General features: G+C 43.3%; 1 protein-coding gene across 1 annotated transcript in view; it reads left to right on the top strand.

Annotated features, from left to right (window-relative positions):
- The window catches only part of GABBR2 (gamma-aminobutyric acid type B receptor subunit 2), a 2,655,237-nt gene that overhangs the window by 1,391,276 nt on the left and 1,248,180 nt on the right, over positions 1–15,781 (top strand).

Here is a 15,781-nt window from a genome sequence, read left to right as displayed (position 1 = left end):
AAGACTCAATATGCTGATATTGTGAGTTAAACAGCATGTAAGGATGTTGTGTGATATCGCCATATTGCAGCACTATTGCATGATATAGCAGAAGATTTCTTCCCCATATGGAAATAAACTGCTTTGCATGCATTTGCATGCATAAATTGCCTACTACATACAAAGCAGCTTATGTATAGGCAAGACAATGTTAATAAAATTAGCATTGTGTTTGAGGGAAGTGTAGTTTATTTTCCTGAGGGAGCTTCAGGCCACTAACATGGGTCCCCAAAGCTCCCACAGGAAAATTAAAGAGCCAAGTGCCTGATACCCTCACCCCAGGCCACAAAACATCATGATTGCGATTTCAGACTGATCCCTACTGAGATGGCACTGGCCCCCATCCTGAAATGAAAATAAACTTATGCCAGACACACAGCGATGGTCCATTCCCTCCCCCCCCTCCCCTTTCAAAACTAAAAGACCCTTGATAAAGGTTAGCCCCCTTCCTCCACTTCCAAATATTATAAAATCTCTGGTATATAGTGTCCCCCATCCCCAGCCTCAATGATAGTACTGTGGTTGTCTGGGCCGACCTTGCCTCTTTCACGTGACAGAGGCAAGGTCCAGGGATCAGACCTTGGCACCATGTCATAAGTTTTTTTGGTTTTTTTTTTATGGGGGGCAGTGCCCTACCTCTGTAGGCAGTGGGGGGGGGGGGCAGGCGTGGATCACTGTCAATCCCCGTGGTAATTTTCTTCTTTAGAGGAAGCTATTATTCGGGCTGCTGGCCCTTTAAGTGATGGCACCCCTGGCCGAGGTTGGCCTCCATCATGAGGTAAGTACCCTTACTGTGGTGTTATTTGTTCTTTTTTTGGCTGCATATAAAAAATCACTCACCCACGTTATTTTTCCCTCCTGTGATAAACTATCACAGCTTAATAATCTCTCCCTTAGTAATATTCCAAAATAAAGGATTGCATGGTAATCAAGTCTGGGATTTATGAGGTAGTTTGGAAAACTATGGCCTAGATTTACTAAGGCCATAATTGGGATATCGTAAGTTAAACAACATGTAATGCATGTTAAATGCTGTTTCTTTTTGATGACTATGATATGTCGAACAACCATTTGTTGATATTCGTTAGGAAGGCCTGCTGTATAACTAAAAGATGTATCTTGGTGTGGTGAATAAGTGAAGATCCCCAATCTTAGAACAATGGTGCATCCAAGAGCATCAACTTTTGCCTATGGAAAAGCTCTCTGTTCAACAAAAACCTAGTAAGAAACGGAAGAGGTTTTTAGATATTTGGTGCCCATTCCTGGTATCACTGTCTCCTAGACTGCACAGTTTAATTGTTATTCTTTGAAGCTGGAATGATTACCCATTTCTGAATATTTGTAGGAGGGTTTAACAGAAGGGTGATAGGGTGCCTTGGAACTTTCCTTTCTATTGAAGTATATTATTTGACGGTACAGATAATTATTTTGTTGATTGATAGAACTGTTGATGCAATATGTTGAACTCTTACTCAATAAGCAGACTTTTCCTAAATGCTGTTTTTTGTGCACTGTTGCCATATCGCAGTACTATCGTACAATGTTGCACTATATTCCTGAAGATTTCCTCCCCTTATATAAATAAACTGCTTTGCATGCATTTGCATGCATACAATTTCCTAATACATATAAATCAGCTTATGCATAGGCAATCCTAAATAAATAAAATAACATGACTGAGTTAGAAAAAAAAATCAACCCTATATTATAGCATGTTTGAGGGAGGTGTAGATATTTTCCTGAGGGAGCATCAGGACACTAATACAAGTCTTCAATAGTCTCGTTGGAAAATTAAAGGGCCAAGGTGCTAAAATCACTTACCTCCAATTATCCTAAAACTACTACAGGGGTCTTTGGAGACCTCCATCCATCCCGCACACCCCTATTGCTTTCTGAGGCATCTCTGCCCCCAAAAGAGAAAAAAATGAAGGGAAACCATGACAATGGCCTGCTCCTTTCCTTACCCTCCCCTAAATCCATAAAAGTGTCCCAGTATCCTCGAAAACCCCCTTTCCCTACCATGTACCCCACTTCCATAAAGCACTGTTAACACTGCAATGTTTCAGAATTCTCAAAGTAACAATTTCAAATATCTAGCAAAATAAATCAGAATCCAGACCCCCAACATGGTCATGTTTCACCCACTGACTTCTTTGGGAGGGGTTTACATTGGAAAACCAAAGCTACACATAAACGTCAAAGACAGCATTTCCAATTTCAGTGCCAGTCATGCGATCTCCAGCTGACTGATTTAAGACCTATATTAAATTTCTTTGACTTTTATGTGTAACTTTGGTTATGAACTTCACTCACACTCTCTTGTGATGCCCAACTGCCCAGTATGGGGTTTTGTTTTTGATCTGTTCCCTGTGTTTTCAGGCACCAATCTCCATATCATAATAGGTTGTAATAAACTTTAAGATGTTTTCCAGCTCCTTCCACCATTTTACCTTACTTCTCCTGCAAACATACTTAGAAATATGATTCTCACAGTTCTACCAGCTCCCCAAATACAGTACAAACTATATCCTATCCTACCTTTATTGGGGTACTTCACAATCCTCCATATCATCTTGGATCTAAGCATAAGACCAGTTCTCACACATGGGCTAAACAGGAGTACTACCTTCTCCCTGGTCATATACTTCTGATCCCCGGCTACATTCATGGACTTCTCCAGTATCCTTGATATACTGCTGCTTATAAGCTACTGCTTCTTCTCCACCTCCTGGTCCCTTCTCTGTGGGAAAATCCAGTCCAGGTTCCCAGGCAGTCCCTTGTGAAGAAGATAACACTTTGGCCTTGGCCTTTTCCCTTAAGGGGAAAACCCCTGCAGGGCCCAGTCCAAAACCAGGAAGGTCCCTGGGCCTTCCAACCCTGGTTGGCAACTCCTTCCCATACCTAATCCATGGTGGGGTCTCCTCCTATCTCCCAGAATCTCTTTAGATTCGAGCATATATATCCTCTTGAACCACTCCCATAGAGGATACCCTTCCTACGCTCTGAAAGGAATCATAGCTAATAACAATTCTATCTAAAACATTCCCATTGATCAAATATAATCTGTTCAGTTAACAGTGATTTTTGCAATCTGGCGATGGTTTACTGGTATTGCACCCATATTTTATTCATAAGAATTTAAGATTTCTTTACCGAGTCAGACCAAAGATCCATCACGCCCAGTATCCTTTTTCCAACAGTAGCCAATCCAGGTTATATAAGTACCTAGTAGGATCCCAAGAGGTAGAGTCTATGCTACTTATTCTAGGGATAATCTGTATATTTCTGCAATGCTACCTTAATAATGGTTTTATGGGCTTTTCCTCCAGGAACTAGTCCAAACCTTTTTTTTTTTTTTTTTTTTTTTTTTAAATCCTTTATTTATCCTTTTCTGTGTGTATAAAGAGAATTGCACACATAGTGATAGTAATGACAAACACAACACACTACATATTCAACTTTGCAAACACAAAAACAAAAGAACAAAAGACAACTGGTCCCCCCCCCCCCCTCCCCCTGTCCCCCCAGATCAAGGCTGTACGCAGGTACAAGTTAAGTTGTTGAGTGTCAACAGAGATTCTGTCCATATGGCCATCAGCGCAATGCCAGTAGATTGTTCCTGGCTTTGATGTTTAGCGACGTCAGGTATGGTCGCCAGACCACAACAATGTGCATACGCCTTGGAAGAGGTACGGTTTGCTGTTAATATTTCAAAGGTGGCCATGTGATGGAAACAAATTCTCCAATATGTGGCAGTTGGGATGTCCATCACAGTCCAATGCTCCAGGATGGATTTTATGGTTATCAGGGAAACCTTTTGTAGCAATAACCATTGCTCATCTGTGATATGTTGAGGCAAACAGTCCCTCTGCATGAACAAACAAATCAAAGGATCAAGCGGGATTACAATTTGGCATCCACTTAGCAGCAAGGCATAGAACATTCACCACAGAAGCTTGATATCCTTGCACATTCCCAGAATAAATGTGATAAAGTACCAGGCTCTTCATTACATTTGGTGCATTTGTCAGGAGGCAACGATTTTAACTTAAAAGCCCATATCGTGGGTTTGTACATCCTGTGGTAAAATTTAAATAATGACTCTCTATGTAACATATGGTCCGAAATCTCCTTGCAGCCCTGAAAACATTGAGCTAATACATTGGGCGTGATAAGTGTTCCTAATTCCTGGGACCATCGTTCAGCTAAGCTTGGAAATACTGGTAGTTGCCTGCCCTCCATTAACACTTGAACAATGACCGCACATGAAAGTGCTGTCCCTGGTGGATGGGTGAAAAAATTCTTCACACATCCTGAGGTAAAAGAGGACCAGTGTGGTAACACTTCCTTTTCTACAAAGTGCCGGATTTGAAGGTAAGCAAAAAAGGATTTATAAGGGAGATGGAATTCCCCTCGAAGGTCCTCAAAAGACTTCATTGTCATTGTCTCCCCCGCTTGCTGTACCAGTTGCCGGAAGTGGCAAAGCCCTTGTGCAGCCAAGTGAGGAAAACTGAGCTATCCACCCCAGGGGTAAACCGGGGTGACCCACTATGGACATGTATGGAGAGATGGTCCAGGAAATTTGTAGTCGGCGACACAGCCATTTCCATGTAGACCGGCAAACAGACACTATGGGATTAGCTTGAATGAAGCCGGGGAGTATAGAGTGAGGCACGTGTAGCAAGTTCCCTATCTGGAAAGGTGCACTCCAGCCATGCAGAAAGCGCAGAGGGGAAATCTTTTTCTCATTGGTTAGCCATTCATACACATGCACGGTTGTATAGTCCTAAATCTGGGCATCCCATTCCCCCCTTTCCCCACGTAATTGCAATTTCGCCAAGGGTAGTCTAGCCCATCTGTTTTGCCATAAATATCTGCTCATGGTCTTCTCTAATTCTACAGGTGGCCCCTGCTTAACTGGATGGGTAACATTGCAAGACGTACAAAAAGTGTGGCAGTTCCACCATTTAAACAATTGAATTCTACCATTGAAGCGACAGAGGCAGTGAGGTCCACTCTTTCAAACCGTTGTTTGGTTTTCTGTAGCAATGGCATAACATAACTTTCATACAGGGAGGAACAATCTACTGGAATGAGTACTCCTAAGTACCTCATTGCTTTCCCTACCCATTTCAAGGGGAAAACCCCTGGCCATTTCCCCTTCAACGTCCCACTGACATCCAAGGCCTCTGATTTATCCCTATTAATCTTAAGGCCTGAATATGTGCCAAATTGGATCTGTAATGCCATTACCTGCCGTAAGGAGTGGACCGGGTCTAATAAAATACTAAGACGTCGTCTGCGAAAGCGGCTACCTTAAAAGATTCCCCTCCCTTGGTAAAGCCTTGAATATCCCTGGACTCAGCAATCCGCCATAATAAAGGGTCTATTGAAAGGATATATAGCAATGGAGATAAAGGGCAACCCTGTCGGGTGCCCCTTTGCAGTTCAAAGTCCTCTGAGAACCCCCCCCCCCCCCTCATTAGCCACTATAGCAGAACAAGGATGTTGATAGAGTAAGGCTATGCTCTGAATAAAGGTCTCATCAGAGCCATAGCGCCGTAGCAACCGAAAACAGGTAGGGCCACGAGACCCTATCAAAAGCCTTCTCCGCGTCAAATCCTATGGCCAAAGCCGGTGTCTGGGTGTATTTACAATGAGCCAAGGCTGTCCACAGTCGGGTTATATGTTTACTGGCCGTCCGCCCTGGTACAAAACCTACTTGGTTATGCAATATTAGATTAGGCAAAATGGCATTCATTCGGTTTGCCAATATCTTTGCATACAATTTAATATCATAATTTAGCAAAGATATGGGACGGTAGGATGCTGGCGATGTAGGATCTTTGCCTCCCTTCGGCAAAACGGTAATAAATGCTCATTTGGCTGTTTGAGGGAATGAGCCTTCCTGTTTTGCTGCCTGGTAGAAATCTAGAAGGGGGTGGGACAGTTCTACTTTAAGGATTTTATAGAAGTTTGCATTATAGCCATCGGGGCTTGGTGCTTTGTGTAGTGTACTAGTTTTTAATGCCCTCTAAGATTTCAGAAACTGTTATTGGCTGTTAAGAGTGGCTAATTGCTCTGGGGTCACCTTAGGCAATGTTAGGGTCTGAAAAAAGGACTCTTCCACCATCCCGTGCCCCTGACTCTGTCTCCTCTGAGTATATCTGAACATAAAAAGCCCTCAAAATATTACAGATCTCAGCAGCCGAGGTCCCTTTCTTCCCATCTGCAGCAGTCAACGCGTCAATATAGTTATGACCGCATTTGACTCTCACCAAATTTGCCAGGAGCTTACCCTCCCGGTTACCGAATCTATATAGTCTATGAGCATTATTGAGTAAGCTCTAGTTCGTTCTTTGGTGAAGGTAACAATTTAACGCTGTTAATGCTTCTCTGTAAGCCCTTCGGGTAGTACCATTTGGATTTGCCATGTATCTCGCCTTGACCTGTCGGAATATCCTCTCTAATTCAAGGATCTTCCGATTGAGAAGTCTGTTCCTCCGTATCTGAAAGGCAATAATATCACCTCTCAAAACGGCTTTCTCCACTTCCCAATATAGCAGCGGATTATCTTTGGCTGTGTGGTTGTGCTCCGCATAATCTTGCCATTTCTCTTTGAGATACTTTTGAAATTCAATATCCTCTGTTAAAATGTCCTGGGAATCGCCACCTTTTGGCTGCCTGGGTGCCAGTGTGTCGCTTAATATCTAACCAGATCATCGCGTGATCACAGCACTCCACCGGCCCAATCTCCACCCCGCTGATTGAAAGCAAAGTTATTGCCACCGGTTAGTAAAATAGTCAATGCGTGACATAGAATCGTGTGCCCTGGCAATGTGAGTGTAGGATCTATCTTCCGGGTGTAAAACTCTCCACGCATCGATCAGTTGTAAGTGCATAAATATGAGACCCCTTTCTTTCTCCCCAGAGGGGCTCGCCGTGGCTTGAGAGTTTCTGTCAATAGTGGGGTCTGCCACGCAATTGAGATCCCCCCGCTATATACAATGTGCCTATGGCCCGATTGGTTATTTCATGCATCAATGTTTCAAAAAAAACGTGAGAATAAACATTGGGAGCGTAAACACTATCAATGGTTACCAATTCACCATAAAGTCTACCGGTAATTTAAACCAAGCGACCTTCTGTGTCCGCGTATGTAGAAATATGGTCAAATGCCACCCCTCTGCGGACTAAAATTGCTACCCCCTTTTCCTTCCTGCTGCTGGGGAGTAGTAGACTTGGTCCACCCAATCTCTTGCTAACTTTTCATGTTCCTTTCCATTTAAATGAGTCTCCTGAAGGCATGTAATTTTAGCTTTATGACGTCTAAGAGAAGCTAAAACTTTCACCCTCTTTATAGGAGAGCCCAAGCCCGCTATATTCCAGGAGATGATCCGGGTCATCTCAGCCATATTTTATCCAATAACCTCGATGGAACACTGTAAGAACATTGAGACATCGTCTTATGTTCCAGGATCCCCCCCAGACTAGGGATCCCAGACCAGTAGTCCTATTGCCAATATTACAATGACGGCCATAGTGAACCCCCAGCTTCAGTAAACTTGATCTGCCCACCCCACCCATACAGTGAAACTGACCTCTTGCTCCCCTTTCCCCTCCCCCCTGCCCTCCCCTGCTAACAATCTGGTACCCCCTGCCAGATTGTACTCCTCCGAACCCATCCACCTCCTGTAAAAATAGGAGGATGAGGAACCACATTGTGAACCGTTCCGGGGCTCCTCTCCCTTAGTCAAATATGAAACAGCTGTAAACCATGTGCCCAAATATTAAAACAAGAACACATAACCACAAATGGTAGTCATAAAACTTTAGCCTTCATTCATAGGTCCCAGATTCCGTCCATAGCCATATACTCGCCATGCCTACAGGCTGTTCAGGAAATCTTGTGCAGCAGATACTGTGTCCAATACTCTCCAGGATCCTTGATGCTCCACTCTCAACTTAGCCGGGTATTGTAGATTAAACCGAACTTGGCGCTTATGAAGTTCTGCACGGATAGTTGAGTATGCCTTCCTCTTCTGTGAAACTTGCATGGAATAATCCTGGAAGATCAAAATTCTTTTCCCGTCGTATGAGAGAGAGGAAGCTTTCCTGTAGGCCTGCAGAACTGCGGCTTTGTGTGCAAAATTAAGAAATTTAGCTATTGCCACTCTCGGTCTAGGCATGTTAACTGCCCGGGCCCCCAGGCAGTGTGCCCTTTCCACGAAGTATTGTCCCACTAGGTGTGTGAGGCCCAGTTCCTTGGGAAGCCAGCCTTCTAACAGTTGTTGTAGTTCATGATCACTCACTGTTTCAGGGATGCCTACAAAACGGAGATTGCTCCTCCTGGCCCTATTTTCCATGTCATCCAGCTTGGCTTCCAAGGCCTCCACTTGCTTTACCAAGCACCCCTGCTGCTGGCCATCAGAGTCCTGTGCTTCCCCTTAGACTGCAGCCACTCTTGCTGCGTTTCCTCCACTTGTTGTTTTATGGCAGTTAATGTTTCATTCCCCGCAGCAATTTGTTGTGATAGCTCCAAAAATTTCACTTCCAGAGCCGCCGCCACTGCTCGGGACACCTCCTCCACAGCCGTGCTCTGAGTCTCCGGTGCCATTCTCGGGCTCGGCGGTCTGTCCGCCATTTTGGAATCTGCCGGCTTGCTGCCAATTTTCTTTTCCGCGCTGCGTTTTTACTTGCCATTTTATCCCCGCCACATTCAAGGAAGTCCACAATGTGCGTTTGGGAAGCCACGGGTGTATTTTGAAGGCGATCTGTCGCATTTTGGAGTCAGTCTAGCAGATTTTGGAGCGGGCCCCGGGAGCGAGTCGGAGAGACGTGTCACTCTCGCTCATCGGTCACATGGTCTCCCCCGTCCAAACCTTTTTTTAAACACAGCTACACTAACAGCTTTCACCACATCCTCTGGCAATAAATTCCAGAGCTTAATTATGCATTGAGTAAAATATTTCTTTTATTAGTTTTAAATGTACAACTTAGTAACTTCATTATGTGTCCCTAATGTTTGTACTTTTTGAAAGAGTAAACAACCTATTCATGTTTACGCATTCCACTCCACTCTTTATTTTATAGATCTCTATCATATTTCCCCTCAACTGTCTGTTCTCCAATCTGAAGAATCCTCTGTAGCCTTTCCTTATAGGGAAATCATTCTATCCCCTTTATCATTTTGGTCTCCCTTTTCTGTACCTTTTAGAATACTGCTATATACTTTTTTTGAGATGTGGTGACCAGAACTGCACACAGTACTCAAGATGAGGTCACACTGCATTGTGTAGCTATATTTGGGTTACTCTTTCTAAGTGCATCACTTTATTCTTGTCCACATTAAATTTCATTTGTCATTTGCATGCCCAGTCTCTGAGTTTTGCAAGGACATCTTACAATTTCTCATAATCCTCTTGTGATTTGACAACTTTGAACAATTTTTTGTAATTGGCAAAGTTGAACATCTCACTCATTGTTCCCATTTCCAGGTCATTTATAAATATGGTAAAAAGCAGTGGACCCAGAACAGATCTCTGGGGCACTGCACTATTTATCTTTCTCCATTGAGAAAATTTACCATTTAGACCAACTGTTTTCTGTCTTTTAACCAGTTCCCTATCCACAATAGGACACTGTCACCTATTCCATGACTTTTTAATTACCTAAGAAGTTTCTCATGAGGGAATTTGTCAAATGCTTTCTGGAAATCCAGATGCACTGTATCAGCTGGCTCACCTCTATCCACATGTTTATACCCTCAAAAAATTGGCTGAAACCATGTTAGCTTTGTCCCAATAAACTATGCTTATCTATATGTTCAGTAATTTTGTTTTTTTGATAGTTTCTACCATTTTGCCTGGCACAGATGTCAGACTCACTGGTCTGTAGTTTCCTGTATTATCCCTGGATCACGTTTTAAAAATTGGCATTACATTGGTAACTCTGCATTCTTTAGGTACCATAAATAATTTTAATAATAGCTTACAAATTACCAAAAGCAGTTCCACAATTTTATTTTCAGTTCTTTCAGCATCTGAGATGTTTACAATCTGGTCAAGGTGATTTGCTACTCTTTTTAGTTTGTCAATTTTCCCTGGTACATCTTCCATGTTCACTGAAATGTGTTTGTTCCTCTGAATCATCACCTTTAAATATCACTTCTGGCATGGGGATCTGCCTTCCATCTTCCTCAGTGAAGACTGAAGCAAATAATTTGTTTAGTTTCTTTGCTATAGTCTTGCCATTCCTAAATGCCCATTTTACACCTTGATTATCTAATGGTCCAAATGACTCCCTCGCAGAATTTTACTTCAAATGTACCTGAAAGGCTTTGAGTTTTTGCTTCCACTGAAAACTTATTTTCAAATTCTCTCTTTGCCTTCTTTATCAATGCTTTGCATCACTTGCCAGTGCTTATACTTTTTCATGTTTTCTTCATTCGGATCCTTTTTCCATTTTTTTAAAAATGTTCTTTTAGCTACTATCGCCTCTCTCACTTTTTTTTTTTTTCCTGCTATTCTGTTTAATGTAAAACCGATATGATTTACATCGGATGTAAGAATGTCGGTATATAAAATTAAAAATAAATAAATAAATAAATACATATGTGAGTTCTGCCACCTTCACACCAGGCAGGCAAGTTATCAAGCGATCCTTGCATCCACCAGCCACCCAGCTATCTACATTCTTAATAATCGAATCACCAACTAAAACAGCTATCCTATCCCTTCCCTTCTGGACACGTGCCTCTGGAGATGTATTTATTTATTTATTTATTTATTTATTTATTTATTTAGGGTTTTTATATACCGACATTCTCGATATAAATATCAAATCAGGTCGGTTTCCAAAGAACAAACTGTCGCGGGTAAGGCGTTACATTAAACAGAGTTTCTGAACAAAAAAAACGTAGATCATAAATATTAAATATTAAATAGACAACAAATAATTCATCAAATAACGTGAATAAATATATAAAACTGGCTACAAATAAATATATAAAACTGGCTACAAATAATTAGTAAGTTAAGTTGGGATATACAGGTTGGTAAATACAGGTGACCGTGAACACTGTTGAAGGGCATAAACATGGGAAGAGCATGAGCTAGTGAACTAATGTATCAACATATCATCAGTGCTAGAGGATACTACATCCCCTTGAGAGCAGTCCTATCTACAGGATAGGTTCCTGCCTCACCAGGGTGACAATGTCCTTCCAGGTGACCTTCCTCCTCCAAGGTAGCACAAGGCCTGCTAGATTGGAGTTGGGACTTCTTTACTATGTCCCTGAAAGTGGTCTCTATATATCTGTGTTTCCCTTAGCTCCTCCAGTCCTGCCACTCTAACCTTCAGAGATCAGATGTGTTCTCTGAGGGCTAGGAGCCCTTTGCACCTAGTGCACACATGCAAACCGTCACCATTGGGAGATAATTATATAATGTGGCACTTATTTATTATTTTATTTATTTTAGTTTTTTCTATACCGGCATTCGTGAGGATATCACATCATGCCGGTTTACAATAAACAGTGGGGTGATAAACGGAAACAGTGAACGAAATAAATAAATAATAGGTGCTAAAAAATAACATAGTTACAGTTATAATAAAACAGGGAGGCGTAAAACTAGGAGCAAGAAGAAATTGATAGGAACTTTAACATAGAATGTTAACCTGAAGTATAACGGGGTACAATATAAAGCATTTATATTAATGCAAAAGACTGGATAGCTTCCCTCTTGTTAATGGACCAGTGTCTGCATCTTAATTTTGTTGAATTGTTATTGAGTTTACATTTCTAAGGAAATACAGATGTAAAGCTAATCTAAAGTACTTTCAGCCCTATTGATTTATTTTCTATTTGAGTATCAATGACCCACAAAACACTACAGTTAATCTAGTTATAATTACCTAGTTACCCACTTTATTGACTCTTGTTTTGAAATAAATTTCTTCTGTATCAAACCAGTAGTAAATTAATCTAAGAGGTTCTGAGGCACACATGTTTTGGTCCTCTTCTGCTGGAAGGGAGTGCAGGGTCTCTGGAAGCCGTGGCTGTGGAGTCTGAAGCCAGAGTAGCTCATGGTGTCCTCTGGAGCTTTCTCCTAGGGGCTGCTGCGTAAGATATGTAGATAAGCCTTCTAGCTCTCTTTTGCTGCAAGAAGTGCAGGGCTTCTGGAAGCTAGGGACTGTGGGAGTCTGAAACTTGGGTAGCTCGCATTAACCTCTGTAATTATCTCCCACGGGCTGCTGGATAAGGTTTGCAGATGAGCCTTTTGGTCTTCTGCTTCCCATTTTTTCCAGAGAGTCAACCTTAGGGCCTCCCCAGCCAAAATCTCTAAGAGCCATACTTTTAGATATGGACCCAATTAATTTTGGTCTCATCACACTCATAATAATCTATTCCCTTAATCTAATTCTTTGGTTACTCATTCAAACAATTTGGCATCTTTTGTTTAGTAACATACATAATAGTGATGGTAGAATACGACCTAAATGGTTCATCCAGTCTGCCCAGCAACCTTTCCATGGTAGTATCTGCCACTCTATGAAGGTGACCCTCAAGTTTTATGATTTAGGGTAGTAATATTTACAATCAAAACCAAGCAACTGTCAAAATCATAAACAATTACTGCTAGCAACATTTTTACTGAGTGAGGAGCCACGCTGACATTTCAGACAATGCTGCTTGCTGTGATTTGCATTTGGACTTGGCTGTAGAACCACCCTGTGGTTTTTCCCTTATGTCTGTGTATCGGTACCCCAGACTGTAAAAGTCAAAGCCCACATTGGTTGTCATCTGAATCCAAATCCCCTTTTTCTTTTATATAACCTCTGTTTGGTAAAACCATACTGCCTGGAATCCTATTATCTACTGGAATATCCTTTCCCTTTAGTAGTAGTGATTCCCTTAGTTGACCTGGCCTTTAATCCCAGCTTCTTCCGTACTCTCTTCTCTCATTTGTGTGACAAGGAATGACATCTGCCCTCTCTGTTCTTTGGAATTTCTCCTGGTTCCAAAGAGTGGTTTAACATAACTGTCAGTGAAGTTGCCAGAAGCTCTCTAATCTCTTAATATCCTAGAGCGTATCCCATCTGGATTTTTTCACTCTGTTTTGCTAGTTCCATATGAGCACATGCTTTTGTAAATGGATTGAAGTCTGTTTCTCCTCTATTTGTTCTCCTAATGTTAATTTGTAGTCCTTTACCATCATCACTATTGATGATTGCACTGAATTATTTGTTCAATATTTCTCACAGGACAGCAGGATGTTAGTCCTCACAAATGGGTGACATCGAGGATGGAGCCCAACCACGGAAAACTTCTGTCAAAGTTTCAGGAACTTTGACTGGCCCCCTACTGGGCATGCCAGCACGACACTAACCCTGCAGCCAGCAGGGGTGTCCCTTCAGTCTTCTTTTTTCCGCGTAGCAGTTGCCACGCGGTTAAGGAGCTCTTACCACATTCCTGACAGGAATCTCTTCAACTTTATTCTTGAAGAAAAAATTGCCCCTCAGGGGTCTCCCTTCTTCAATTTTTACTCCGCGGTACTTCAGTAAGTTTTTGCCGTTGTTTTTGTCGACTACCGTCGAATTTGGCCCTCGAGGCCTGTTGGCAGTCGACCCGTCCCGCGGCTAAATTTTTGGCCTATGGCCATGGCGTCGGGGGTTCCGTCGGTGCCCGGACTGCACACGTACTATGTCCATCACAGACCCACATAGAGTCTGTGTTTTGTGTTTAGGGAGTGAGCATGACTTGCACCAAATGTGCCTTAATGACACCAAAAGGTTCGCAAAGCTAGAATGGAGAAGATGGGACTCCTTTTCCATGCTCACAACTCCGATGCCATCGATTGCATCAACGTCATCGGAACCGGCACCGTCGAAGTCCCATCGTCATCGACAGCCTCCCGGTGACCGTCCGCCATCGACGTCTTCACGGCCATCGACGCCTGTCCCTTCCCCTGAAGATCGAGGGGATCGGAAAGACAAACATCGCCATCGACGTCATAAGTCTCGGACTGTCGAGGAATCGAAGTCATCGACCTCCGTGCTGTCCGAGCCTCCGTCGAAGAAGTCTCGACCAGAAGAGTGGCACCATCCACTCCTATCTCGCAGACACCGAGGCAACCCTCACCCCTCAGGGTTTGGGAGCCGCGATTCCACCGGTGACGGTTGGTCCCTCCGGCTCAGCCTCAGCCTCCCTCTCCCGTAGAGCCGGGTCTTGTTACCCCAGGTCTCCGGGTAGAACTGGACCGGCTGGTCCAGGAGGCCATCGATAAGGAGATGCTACGGTTCCAGACTCCTTCGGCACCGACCCCGGCACCGAGAGTGGAACCGGTCACGACCCGATTCCAGCAGCACTGGCACCGCTGTTTGCTCGGATGGAAGCGCTTATGAATGCCCTTCCACCGGCAACACCCGGGTCACCGACAGCCTTCTCATCAGGTGGAAGAAACCACCGTACCGAATTCCCCCTTCGGGGGTAGTTCCATCGGTGCCTTGTCGTCCCTCGCCACCGATACATTCCTCGGGGGCAATACGCACATCAGCTCCACTGAGATTTCGATGACGGCACCGATTCCTTCGATGCCGACACCGATTCCTTCGATGCCGGCACTGATTCCATCGAGGAAATTCTCGATACCCCCCGGTAATTCCTTCGAATCTCTCGGAGCCTCAGCCGGGGCCTTCAGGTATACAGCCCCCTCATGGTCCTACAGGTCAGCAGCCCTGATCCTTATGACACCTGGGGTGATGATTACCTCTACTGACACCGATGATTTGCCTTCACCACCCTCTCCTGCGGAGAGTAGAAAGAGTTCTGCCCCTGAGGACCTCTCTTTCATAAATTTTGTGAAGGACATGTCGGAGTTGGTCCCTTTTCAGCTTCAATCAGAACAAGATGACAGGCACCAGATGATGGAGTTGCTCCAATTCTTGGATGCCCCTAAAGTCATCACCTCTATTCCAATTCATCAGGTTTTTCTGGACCTTCTAAAAAAGAATTGGGAATCTCCTGGTTCTGTTGCTCCAGTGAACAAAAAAGCTGACTCTACTTATCTGTACAGTCAGCACCTGGCTTCAGAAACCACAATTAGATCATCACTCTGTTGTGGTAGAATCAGCTCAAAAGAAAGCTAAAAGATTAAAGCCACATTCTTCCATACCTCCTACTAAGGAAAATAAATTCCTATATAGTATAGGTAGGAGCTATGCTAATTTTTCCAGAATAGCTTCTTATCAATTGTATATGACCCAATACAATAGGGTCATCCTGAAACAGATGCAGGAGTATTCAGATGCCTTACCAGAGCAGTTCCAGCCCACAGCTTCAGTCCCTACTAAATAAAGGGTTTGAAGCTGGGAAGCATGAAATAAGAACAGCTTATGACATCTTTGATGCTTCCACTAGACTTTCTGCTACGGCCATCTCTGCCAGACGCTGGGCTTGGCTTAAGTCGTCTGACCTTCGCCCGGAAGTTCAGGACAGGCTCTCTGATTTGCCCTGCCTAGGGGATAATTTATTTGGTGAGCAAATTCAGCAAATTGTTGCAGAACTGAAGGATCATCATGAGACACTAAAACAGCTCTCATCTATTCCTTCTGACTTGCCTTCTAAACAACCATTTAAGAAGGACTCAAAAAAGTCATTCTTCCGTCCACGGAAGTATTATCCCCCACTAGCCAAGTCTAGGCCTGCGAGGCCTTACCATAAACTCAGCCTCGTCAGTCT

This window comes from Rhinatrema bivittatum, chromosome 2, assembly GCF_901001135.1.
Source record: "Rhinatrema bivittatum chromosome 2, aRhiBiv1.1, whole genome shotgun sequence".
NCBI classification, from domain to species: domain Eukaryota; kingdom Metazoa; phylum Chordata; class Amphibia; order Gymnophiona; family Rhinatrematidae; genus Rhinatrema; species Rhinatrema bivittatum.
Note: the sequence above shows the minus strand (reverse complement) of the source record. Positions and strands in the feature narration are given on the sequence as shown.